Below are 11,994 nucleotides of genomic sequence, written 5' to 3'. Positions count from 1 at the left end.
TAGTAAGTTGTTTAGGAAGAACAACTAGACCTACATCTTATCCTAAAATGGTAGTTGGTGTAAAGTCTAGTTAGGAATCAACACTACTACAGAAAAGCTCATATACCACTGTTATTTACAGTGGTAAAAAGCCTTTAGCCACTGTTTTCATACCGTGGTAACAACCACCGTGACAAATACTTTTAGCAAAACCGTGGAGAAAAGTACCTTTTATATACCACGGTTTTGACTAAAACCGTGGTATTAGGATTTCCAAACCGTGGTTAATAGTCTGAACAGTATGCTCTATTCGATGTGAACCGTGGGGAATAGTGATGCTAAATACAACGGTTGGATAAATACCGTGGGGTATATAATTTGCTTATACCTCAATTCTTACCAAACCGTGGTTTATAGTCATTTTTAAAAAATAAAAATAAAAGCTCCTAATTATTTGATTCTAATCATATTCATTCAACCTACAACCTGCCCATTTTCACCATATATATCCACACTAGATTTAAAAACATATTGCTCAAATAAACAATTCATAGTGCAACACGAACAAAAGAAATAAATTTAGACATCCAACACGAAGACATTGAACTGCTAAAAGAGTTTTGAACTTTTTCGAGTCATCAATAATGAAATAAACATCCAAATTTACTTGTTCTATCAAAATAATAATGACATAACTTATTCCATCAATCAAAAGAGCAATCTATTTGTTCCATCTAAAATATCAAAAAAATGGTGAAACCAAACACCAAACCTTAACTGGAATGGGTCAAAACCTAGCTAAGACACAACGCTTAGCTTGAACGCTCCATTATGCTGAATGAATCTAAGAATTTCAAGTCGAACAACATCAAGTTCCTCTTGTGTGTATGTATCTTTGAGGGATAGATTTGTTATCTGCACGATCAAAGATCATAGAGTAATATAATAACTAAAAAATGAAGAGTAACACAAAATAGAGAATGCTAGTGTATGACGACTTATACCTTATTTTCAAAAGAATTATCTAAACAAGCTTCCATTATTTCTCTCATAAACTTCATTACGTAATACCCACTCTTTACTACCAGGTTGGTACGGGCCCTAAGTACAAATATGGAAAATATTCATAAGCATATATATTTTTCCAAACACACAGTATGTATGCATAAGAATTTGTTTATTAATATTACCATAATCCTCTCCCACTTCACTGGACCTTTACTTCCTTTCCCTTCAAGTCTTTCTATTTTCATAACTGCACTTCAAAATAAGATCAATGTAAAACCTAATTAGCAAGTAAAAGATAAGCACTTAATGATCTAATTATTTCATATGCTTAATGATCTATTTTCATATCACATCACTATTGTCCTTGACAATAATTTCCACAAAATTAGTGATAATTAACATTTTGCCCTAAATTTCAAAAACAATAGTAATATTTAACATTTTGCCCTAAGTTACCAAACAATCAGTAACAACATAAATTCACTAGATGGATTTAGTCATTATTAATTCAAATTGAAACCTAGATTACTTGATGAACTTACAAACAGAGAACTAAATCGAGTCAAACCTGCAAATTAACGAGACATAGAAGCTTGCTTGATGAATAAAGAGGATCTTTAATCTAGAAGAAAAACATAGAAAACGTCATTAGAGCTTGTAAGCTAAATCAAAGCAAAAATAAAAATGAGTAGAGTGAAGTGAGCTGTAACCTATTTTTCATTTCTTATTTATTGAATGAAGAAGAAAAAATGTTGGCTGAACCCCCATTGACTTTCTGGGCTAAACTTATCAAAAGAAAAACTCTAAGTCAACCCACAACAGAAAAAGTACCAAGTGATATAAAAGCATGGTCATCATACCGTGCGCTTCCATGGTCCTTTATAAGCTGGATTAGGTACCTTCGGCGCTTTCCATATACCATCATCTTCTTCATCCCAAAATTATCGTCGCTTCAAAGTCAGATGGTATCCATTGCAAAGTTAGATACATTTTTTTGTTTTTATTTTGTTGTTGTTGTTGGGGGGAGGGGAGTGCTTCATCCATTAAAAGGAGGTATAGATAAATACACCTAGCAACTACTCTTTTTATTTTATTTTATTTTTCAAAAAAAAAAAAAAAAAAAAAAAAAAAAAGGAGAAGGATAATAAAATCTACTCTTTAGAGAAGTTTTTCTCTATTATATTAGGCATATATGAAAGTAGTCTATTATATTAGTATCAAACCCAATAATGTGTGGTATCAACATTCCATGGCTTATAGAACACAGTAATTAGTTAATTACAATTCATCTAGATGCTGACCTCTTTAGCTTTTGGATCAGGAATTTCAACTGGGATTGAATCATAACCCTGCAGTTTCAATGAAAAGATTCCTGTCACCAGCTGATTTTAAATGAGACTTAAAACATTCTAATAAGGATTAAGAGTTTGTATTTGTTAGATACTTTAACCCTCAATGAAGTACCTGTGGTTTGTTATCATTTGGATCATCGATATACTCCCTATCATCCCAATCTGCCGGCTGTGGACATAACAAGCAGATTCAACAGGATGGAAGATCGAATACTCAAATGCTAAATCTCTATTACTGAAGAGAAGCAAGTCTTTGAAACTAAAGGGAGTAGGATAAAAATGAACAGTGCATTTTGATACAAAAGTCTAAGGCCTTGGAAAAGTACATACCCTCTTTCCATGGACATCTTTAATTTTCCTAGGTGGAAGAATGTCCCATCAGTATACATGCTCCCGATTCTCTTTCTCGACCATCAATCCAAATGCTATAACTTACATCAGGCCTAAGGATGAATGTGTAAAATGTGTCAATTTATCTGTTTCACACTGCAGTCCTTCTTGATGGGATAATTCTGCCCCTCGATAGGAAATGATGACATGGAGCTTCTTTGTCCTGCGGAGCCACATAAGTACACAGGACAATTGTAAGTAAGACAGGGTTATAAAGTTTACCGAAGCGATTACACTCTTTACACAACTACTTGACTACTCCTCGTTTCCATATTAGTGTAATGCAATGAATAATGAAAACAATACCTTTCATAATGTCATATAACCCGACACAAAAATGTGACAATCACAGTTCTACACCCAAAGTGAGTGTTTAAAGTTTTTGTTTTGTTTTGGCAAGAATGCAAATTTATTCATAGAGAGAAGAAATAAAAAAATATACTCACGAAAATTTTTAACCAACCCGTAAGGTGTGTCACCACCAAACTTTTTTGATTAACATAACCGAATGAAGCTTGACATAAGCACCACCACATTCAATGTCTTGTTCAAATTTAACAGAATCTTTGGAGTACCAAAGTTCTCATCTTTGTTGCTAAACTCGGGTATCTTGGCGGATATAGCGAGAATGCTTGGCATCAATGTTTGTCTGAATACCTGCAATATTTCCGATCCAAGAAACTATACATAATCGTGCACGCTACTAATGCTTAGATCCGTTAAGGCGATTGCTTCATGGATTACAATACAGAAATCAACTTTGGTGACAACATTCATGATTTAAGCATAACCCATGGGTATCCCATAATAGGTCTTTATCTCAATATTGTCCTTTCATAGGGTTAAATCGTAGAAATACCACCTAATGTGCAATACACCTATCTTTATTTGTAAGTATTTGTTATGTATTTGTTCCCCCTCAGCCCAAATCCTTACTTATTATGATCCCCCACCGCACAGGTCTCAGTCAAATTTCTTGGAGGGGGAGGTAGTGTGAATGGAGAACGTACGGTTTTCTTAGATCCTGAATGCAACCGTAGGCCACACATACGATATGTACCTCGACGTCTTGGGCTGATACGCCGAAGGTTTGGTCACATACTCAGTAAACCCCCTACTGAAATAAACTGCTATGATGAAAGGAAATCAAAACAAGGAGTTGATATAATTGTCTCTTATCTTCACTGATCACCCGGAAGGGTTTTAATGATATTGGAATCACCTGGGTTGATGATACTGAGACAACGCACTCGATAGTGTTTCCCGCAGGCAGTTCCAAGATCCACATTGTTTCCACTGAAGTGATGAACCCCAACTTTAGCCAACATTACAAACTCTTCCTCACAGGGAATTATATATCCAATCATAATAAATCAAACACACATCTTATAATAATAATAACAAATTATTCTACAGAAAACAACAAACACACATCTACCTTTATTCTTCCAAAATTCTAAATATCTAATAGAAGAGAGGATAAAGAAACCACAAACAAACAAACAAGAAACCTGCATAAAGGATGATATAAGAGGATTATCTGGAAGTAGTAGCAACTGCCAGCAAGTAACCTTTGTGTAGTAGACAAATGGCAAAAGTGGGCTGGTTTAATCCTTCCTTGCGGTAATACTCACTTCGTTCGGGACTAACACAAAACAAGAACCAATTTTTTTTATCAAAATTCTGTGCTTGGAGAAGAAAATCAAACTTTTAGAAAACCCTATTAACATCAAAACTAATTATATTACAGCCGAAATCTGGAGAGAGAGAGAGAAAAAAAAAACAAATACCTGATAGTTGAAATTGGGGAGAGATGAACAAAATCACTACTTCAAACCCTTGTACAAATCCCTAGTTTAAAAGAGAAACCGATAGAAGTTGAGACTTGAGAAGAGTTCTGGAAGTTGAAAAGACTATGTTTTAGTGCGAGACAGATTTTCGGGTTTTACCTGATTGCTTTACCCACAGTAGGTCTATTTTTTCGCAAAGCATTAGCCACCTTTTCTGTAGAAACGGTGGGGTATATTAATGTGAGAAAACAAATTAGGAATTTTGGGTTGTACCGTGGTATATGGCATATTATATCCGACAGTTTTACGAGCCCAGTGGTATTTGCTTGTACTAAATTAGAAAAGCCTTTCTTACCGTGGTTATTGACTATTAGCCACCGTTATTGTAAAAATAGTGGTATATACCATTTGGTCTACCGTGGTTAATGTGCATTTCTGTAGTAGTGCAAGGTGATAATCTTAGAGATAAGTCATTACTTTGGTTCTACATGCTAGCAATATGATCTTAGAGACGAGTCATAGTGTTAGGGATCAAGTTAATCTTTATTGGGACTTGTCTATGAGTTCTAAGAAGATTAAGATGCAAGAACCTAGAATCAAACAATAGAGGTTATCTTCACATGAGGAGAACTAACTCTCCACACCTAACTTTAAATTTTCATTTTTTGCATTAAAAGAAACCAAGTAGTTAGTATCAATTCAACCATAGTTTAAAACTTACTCACTAGTTTCCTAAAAGAGCAAAAACAAGTTGTAAGTTGTCCTAGACTTAGGATGGTTCAAAATCTCTACTCAAAACTATGCACATGAATATCGTGAGTAAGGAAAAATCTTTGTATTCGCACTTTGTCAAATTAGAGAATCAAATCTCTAACATACTCAAAAGGTGAACATCAAAATGGTGCCGCTGCCGTCCTAAGGACCAAAACACCTTCCATTACAAGCTGGAATTGCTCAAAGGGGAAACCCCCAAATCTCTTTCCTATCCATCTTTTTGTTTTTCTTTCTTGTTCATCGTTTGTTTGTTTGTTTGTTTGTTTGTTTTTTTTTTTTTTTGTTTTTTTTTTTTTGTTTTAATAATTTCTCCCGCATTTCGCTACTGATCAGAGTTTGCGTGTTTGGGTGCACTTATATGAACAACAAGTTAGGACCTAGAAAATAATCAACACAGAAGTGTAAGACTTCTGGGAAAATTTGGGCTGACTGTGGGAGATTCCTCCACGTGCGCGATCTGGACTCGCGTCACCTAGTATAAATCGCGTACGTGAGTATTTATTTTCTATTGCTGTTCCTTCTCCACTGCAACCATCTCCTGATCTGCTTTGTTCGAGTACCGAGCCTAACTTTCTGGAATTGTCACAGCTACTCCAAATATCTTTTGGCGATTTGCAAAGTCGACAGGTTGAAACGAAAGTTTCATTTCTTTGGCGGAGTTGTGGGACGCTACAGGTTCCAAATTTTATACTATTTTTGCATGAATACCATGTATGTAGTTATTATGTACTAGTTTATGGATTATTATTTACGTATTAGGCTAGAAATATGCATGAATCATGTTAATATGCCTGTAAATATATATATGCGATTAAGTGGGTATGAATTGCATATTAATGTATATATACATACAAATGGTACTGTTTTGCATGGTTATCTCTATCTATACGTATAAGTGTCTATTGTTGCATGTTTAGTATTTCTCTACGTATAAGTATACAGTCTTGTTTAATAAGTCGATTTTGTCAAGAAAGAGGATAACATTCCAACAAGGGTTAAAATCTGAGTTGGGTAAGTTGTTTCTAAACCCTACGGGGTGAAGCTGCTCTCTATATGACACTCGCAATCTCAATGAGTATTGTCGAAATCGAATTATTATGCAATACAAAAGTCGTATTTTAGTTTATGTATAATACGTTGCATGTTTAGTTTACGTTTTTGCATTGTCGTATCTATCCGCGTACATATAATATCTTCGCATGCTAATGTATCTAGATACGTATGAGTGATTACAATTTGCCTGTTAGTATAGATATACGTTTACGAAATATATATCTACCTATTTGCCTACATATACGTATTACTGATGTGTATTTGCCTGTACGTATCGAAGTATTTATTGATGATACAACCTTGCATATTCGTATTGCTATACGTATGAGTAGACTATCTTCACATGCTACTGTATCTAGTAATGTATGAGTAGCTCGTATTTGCATGATTATACTTTCTCCCTTGCATAAATTTTAAGGTAAAAAAAAAATAAAAAAAAAAATAAAAAAAAAAATAAAGTAAGACCTTGCATAAATTTTAATTCCATAAATCTTAATCATATTCCAACGGTGTTTAGGAAACTTGAAAGATTGAGGTTACTTAATTAGAACCGTGCTTGCATGGAAAACCTCCTTCATATCTCTCTTGTGACCTGGCTGTTGGTTTATGCACACGTATTCCTAGCTTTACTACATTAGCAGCAGCTTAGGCCTACATTGTTCAACTCTAATACTTCAAGAGAATCATAAAATTCAAGTAATAATAAGTTCCTTCTATCAATTAGATCTAATTTTATGCTTGTATGAGATTAAAGTCTGGTTCCACTAAAGAATTTGAACATACCTATCGTCGAAAAAAATACGATAGGCAATTGCGTAAGTTCTCACCTAAAAATTGTTCTTTTTCTATTAATCACCTTCATCAAGATCCTTTGTCGCCATTAACTTCTGTCGTTATGGCCGACGAACCTCCACCAGTTGAGAAGCCCCTGTCGGACTTCTATACTGCATTATAGAAAGGACCTTCTTCTTGTATCAAACTCGAGGATATTAACGGTGATTTTAGAATCCCGCATAACGTTTTTGGATTGTTACTTGTTTATCATGGTTTAGATCATGAGAAACCATACAATCACCTTCGTAGGATTCAGCAAGTAGCAACAACATTTCATCACCCCGCCATCTTTACCGAACAACTCTTGCTTAGGTTGTTTCCTTTCACTTTAGCTGATAAAGCGTCACTTTGGCTAGCAGGCCAACCACCACAATCCATAGACACATGGAATAAACTTGTGCAAGCTTTCATGCTACAATTTTACACTCAAAAGAAAACTACTAAAATGCTTCAGAAAATTCAATTCTTTCGTCAAAATCCTCATGAATCCTTTACGGAAGCATGAAATCGATTTACTGATCTTCTATTAGAATGTCTTCATCATCAGCTAGATATTGCTGTTATTGTTCGTTCATTCTTTAATGAACTTTTCGATCATTCTTTAATGGACACTTGATATAATGAACGGCGGTTGCTTCATGGACAAAGGATCGACTGAAGCATATAATTTTCTTGACAAACAAGCAAAACGAGGTACCCACTGGGGTAACACTGAGTCGTCTAGGTCATCTAAGGATACTGTTACAAAAGCTACATCTATTTTTGAGGTAAAACCCGATCCCGAATTAAAAAATTTGATAGAATCCTTCACTAAAAAAGTAGATGCCCTTGCAGTTCAAGTAAACGATCAACTCCCAAAACAAGTCATGAACGTTGACACATCCCCATGTGTTCTTTGTCTCAATCCTGACCATCCTGATGCTTATTGTCCCTTGTTATATGCCTCTCCTTCTCAACCATCAGAAGAGGCATGTGCATTAAACATTCCTAATGCACCTTGGCGACAACATTCGAATTTCGCTTGGTGCCCACCTCCACCACAGATGGCTCCTCCAGGTTTCGCTAATCCACCTATTCGACCACCCAACAACTTTATTCCATACCGCCAAGGAAATAATCAGCAATACCAACAAAGTCAAAATCAATTTCAAAATAATTCCAATGCTAACTATCAAACCAACTGCAGCCTTGTTCCAGCCAATCCAAATCCCAGCTATAATCAACAACTTCTCAGCAATAATCGTGAACTAGTACCTGTTGCACAACCTACACCATTCGTTACGGATAGGACAAGCGAGACGTTCTTAGTTTATATGAACCAACAATCTCAAATTTTAACGTCTATCCAACAATCACTTTAACAATTGGCGCAAGGAAAGAGTCAGAAAGGCGTGTTTCCTGGACAAGCAATTCCAAACCCTAAGCCAGCAAACACTGCCTTTGAACTCACCAATGCACCTGGTACAAGTACTCCAAACCAAGGTAAGGTGCATGCAATTACTACTCTTCGATCTGGCAAAACTGTAGACAATCAAATACATATGCCAGATGATCAACCAAAGGTATCTGAAGGTTCCAATGAATCTATTTCCAATTATGAACCTACGGAGGATTCACCAAATCCAACACCTGATGAGAATTTTGATGAAATTTGAGAAATTTTTCAGAATTTGACAATCAACTTACCTTTTCTCGATGCCCTAAAGCTATTGCCAAAATATGCAAAATTTTTGAAAGATATGTGCACCACAAAAAGGAGAACTAATGTTTCTCAACAAGCATTCCTTACCGAACAGTTTCCATCTATCACCGAACACAATGGTATAGTCAAATACAAAGACCCTGGTAGACCAACAGTTCCATGCACCTTAGGTGACAAATATACGGCTACTGCGCTATTAGACCTAGGAGCTAGTGTGAACTTACTTCCATATTACTTATTTAAACAACTAGGTCTTCATGAGCTTAAACTGACCACCATGACTCTACAGTTAGCCGATCGTTCCATTAAGTATCCAAAAGGAATTGTGGAAAACGTCCTTGTAAAAGTCCAAGACTTTTACTATCCTGTAGACTTTGTTATTTTGGATACAGAAGTTGCATATGATTCAATTCCTATCATATCAGGACATCCGTTCCTAGCAACTGCTAATGCTCTTATTAACTGTAGGGATGGTTCCATGACCATGTCCTTTGGAAATCTTTCGGTCGAGGTGAATGTGTTCAAGTTGATGAAACAAATTCCAGAGCCTAACATTGATGGTGAAGTGAACATGGTTAACAGCCTTCTGCACGAGTATTTAACAAACTCTTTTCCTGACGATGAAGTACAACAATTTCTTTCCTTCGGCGAATCTGAATTTGACATCGATGATTATACACAGGAAGTAAATACGTTATTAGAGTCAATACCACTATTTGACCCTACTACCGTGATATCCAGCGACTTGGACAATCATAAATCTGTTTTCTCCATGGAAGAAGACATTTCTCAAGAATCTTTGATACCTACTCCACCTACCCCTGACTTAAAACCTCTTCCTTCGGAATTAAAATACATACATCTTGATCCAGATGGTCGTCACCCAGTTATTATTTCTTCACAATTGACTGACGATCAGGAATCTCATTTAATTAAGGTCATTAAACAACACCATTCTTCTATTGGATGGTCTCTCGATGACATTAAGGGTATTGACCCTAGTGTATGCTCCCATCGCATACATCTTGAAGAAAATGCTAAGACGTCACGTGAGCCGCAACATCGTCTAAACCCCACCATGAAGGATGTGGTACGGGAGAAAGTTTTACGATTACTCGATGCGGGTATTATCTATCCTATCTCCGATAGTGTTTGGGTTAGTCCAGTACACGTTGTTCCAAAGAAATCTGGTATTACAGTTGTGCGCAATGATAAAGATGAATGCATCTCCACTCGTATTCCAATAAAATGGAGAATATGTATCGATTATTGCAAACTTAATGTCGTCACTCGTAAGGACCACTTCCCATTTCCCTTCATCGATCAGATGCTTGAACGGTTAGCCGGTCACGCATATTACTATTTTCTTGATGATTATTTCAGGATATTTTCAAATATTCATAGATCCTACTGATCAAGAAAAGACCACGTTCACCTATCTATTTGGTACATTTGTATATAAACGAATGCCTTTCGGCCTTTGCAATGCACCTGGTACTTTCCAACACTGCATGCTTCATATTTTTAGTGATATGGTTGAACGTTTTATGGAAGTATTCATGGACGACTTCTAAATATATGGTGATTCTTTCGATAACTGTTTATCCAATCTGGAAAAGGTTTTCACACGTTGTGAAGAGAAAAACCTAGTTCTTAATTGGGAAAAATGTCATTTAATGGTTACAAAAGGAATAGTTCTAGGACATATTGTTTCAAAGGATGGAATCAAAGCCGATAAAGCTAAGATTGAAAAAATTGCTTCACTTCCTATACCAAAAATAGTTCGCGACATTTGCGCATTTTTAGGACACGCAAGTTTCTATAGGAGATTTATTCAAAATTTCTCAAAGGTTGCTCGACCTTTAACCAATCTCCTGCTTAAAGGTGCCGCTTTTGACTTCACTTTCAATTGCAAACAAGCTTTTGAGACCTTAAAATCTGCCCTAACTACCACTCTCATAATTCAACCACCTGATTGGTCTAAACCTTTTGAATTAATGTGTGACGCGAGCGACTATGCTATTGGAGCTGTACTAGGACAATGCCGAGAAAATAAGCCAATTGTCATTTACTACGTGAGTAAAACCCTTAATGAAGCTAAATGTAACTATACCACCATTGAGAAAGAGTTTCTCACTGTTGTATATGCCTTGGGTAAGTTTTGTCCATACCTAGTGTGTTCTTCCATAATTGTGTACACTAACCATGCGGCGCTTCGTTACCTATTAGCGAAAAAAGATGCAAAACAAAGGTTGGTCCAATGGATTCTCCTCTTGCAAGAATTTACTCTAGAAATTAGAGATAAAAAAGGTTGCAAATATGTGGTTGCCGACCATTTATCACGACTCGTCAGTGAGGTCGATAATGATACAGAACCCATCTGTGATTCCTTTCCCGATGAGCACTTGTATTATGTCTTTTCGTCTCCTTGGTACGCTGATATAGTAAATTACCTAGTTACCGAGGAAGTTCCTTCATCTTGGTCTCGTAATGACCGAAAAAAGTTCTTATCCATTGTGAAATTTTATTTCTGGGATGATCCTTATCTCTTCAAGTATTGTTCCGACCAACTAATCTGCCGTTGCATTCCCGACTGGGAACACAATAACGTGTTATCCTTCTGCCATGAACAATCTTGTGGTGGTCATTTCAGTGGAAAGAAAACAGCGACCAAGGTTCTACAATGTGGATTTTATTGGCCAATATTGTTTCGAGATGCACATGAGCATTGCAAAGCATGCAACCGCTGCCAGCAGCTAGGACACATTACTCAATGCAATATGATGCCCTTAAATCCCATTTTAATTGTGGAAATCTTTGATGCATGGGGCATCGACTTCATGGGTCCCTTTCCAAATTCTCATGGCTTCCTATACATATTGGTAGCTATTGACTACGTGTCAAAATGGATTGAGGCTTTGGCATATCGTGCTAATGATCATAAAACGGTCGTTTTGTTCGTAAAGGAAAATATTTTCTCTCGATTAGGTGTTCCCAAAGCTATAATTAGTGGGGGAAAAATTTTCTGTAATAAATTTTTTGAATCATTAGTAAAGAAATATGGAGTCACACACAAAGTGGCAACTCTGTATCATCCTCAGACCAGTGGCCA

At 36.2% G+C, this 11,994-nt stretch overlaps 2 long non-coding RNA genes across 3 annotated transcripts; both read right to left on the bottom strand.

The window, feature by feature from the left end:
• Positions 1–607: 607 nt before the first annotated feature.
• On the bottom strand, positions 608–1,925 carry LOC147515553 (uncharacterized). Of its 2 annotated transcripts, XR_015213456.1 has the most exons (6): positions 1,848–1,925; positions 1,698–1,767; positions 1,556–1,609; positions 1,170–1,234; positions 984–1,080; positions 608–894 (listed from the first exon to the last, which is right to left on the bottom strand). It is a non-coding gene; the product is annotated as an uncharacterized LOC147515553 (long non-coding RNA). The 2 variants fall into 2 exon arrangements; XR_015213455.1 differs by lacking the exon at positions 1,698–1,767.
• Positions 1,926–2,288: 363 nt separating this feature from the next.
• LOC147515552 (uncharacterized) lies at positions 2,289–2,717 on the bottom strand. Its single transcript, XR_015213454.1, has 3 exons — positions 2,670–2,717; positions 2,452–2,508; positions 2,289–2,336 (listed from the first exon to the last, which is right to left on the bottom strand). It is a non-coding gene; the product is annotated as an uncharacterized LOC147515552 (long non-coding RNA).
• Positions 2,718–11,994: the final 9,277 nt, after the last annotated feature.

The sequence above is a fragment of the Coptis chinensis genome, chromosome 2 (genome assembly GCF_015680905.1).
Source record: "Coptis chinensis isolate HL-2020 chromosome 2, ASM1568090v1, whole genome shotgun sequence".
In the NCBI taxonomy this organism is placed as follows: Eukaryota; Viridiplantae; Streptophyta; class Magnoliopsida; order Ranunculales; family Ranunculaceae; genus Coptis; species Coptis chinensis.
Note: the sequence above shows the minus strand (reverse complement) of the source record. Positions and strands in the feature narration are given on the sequence as shown.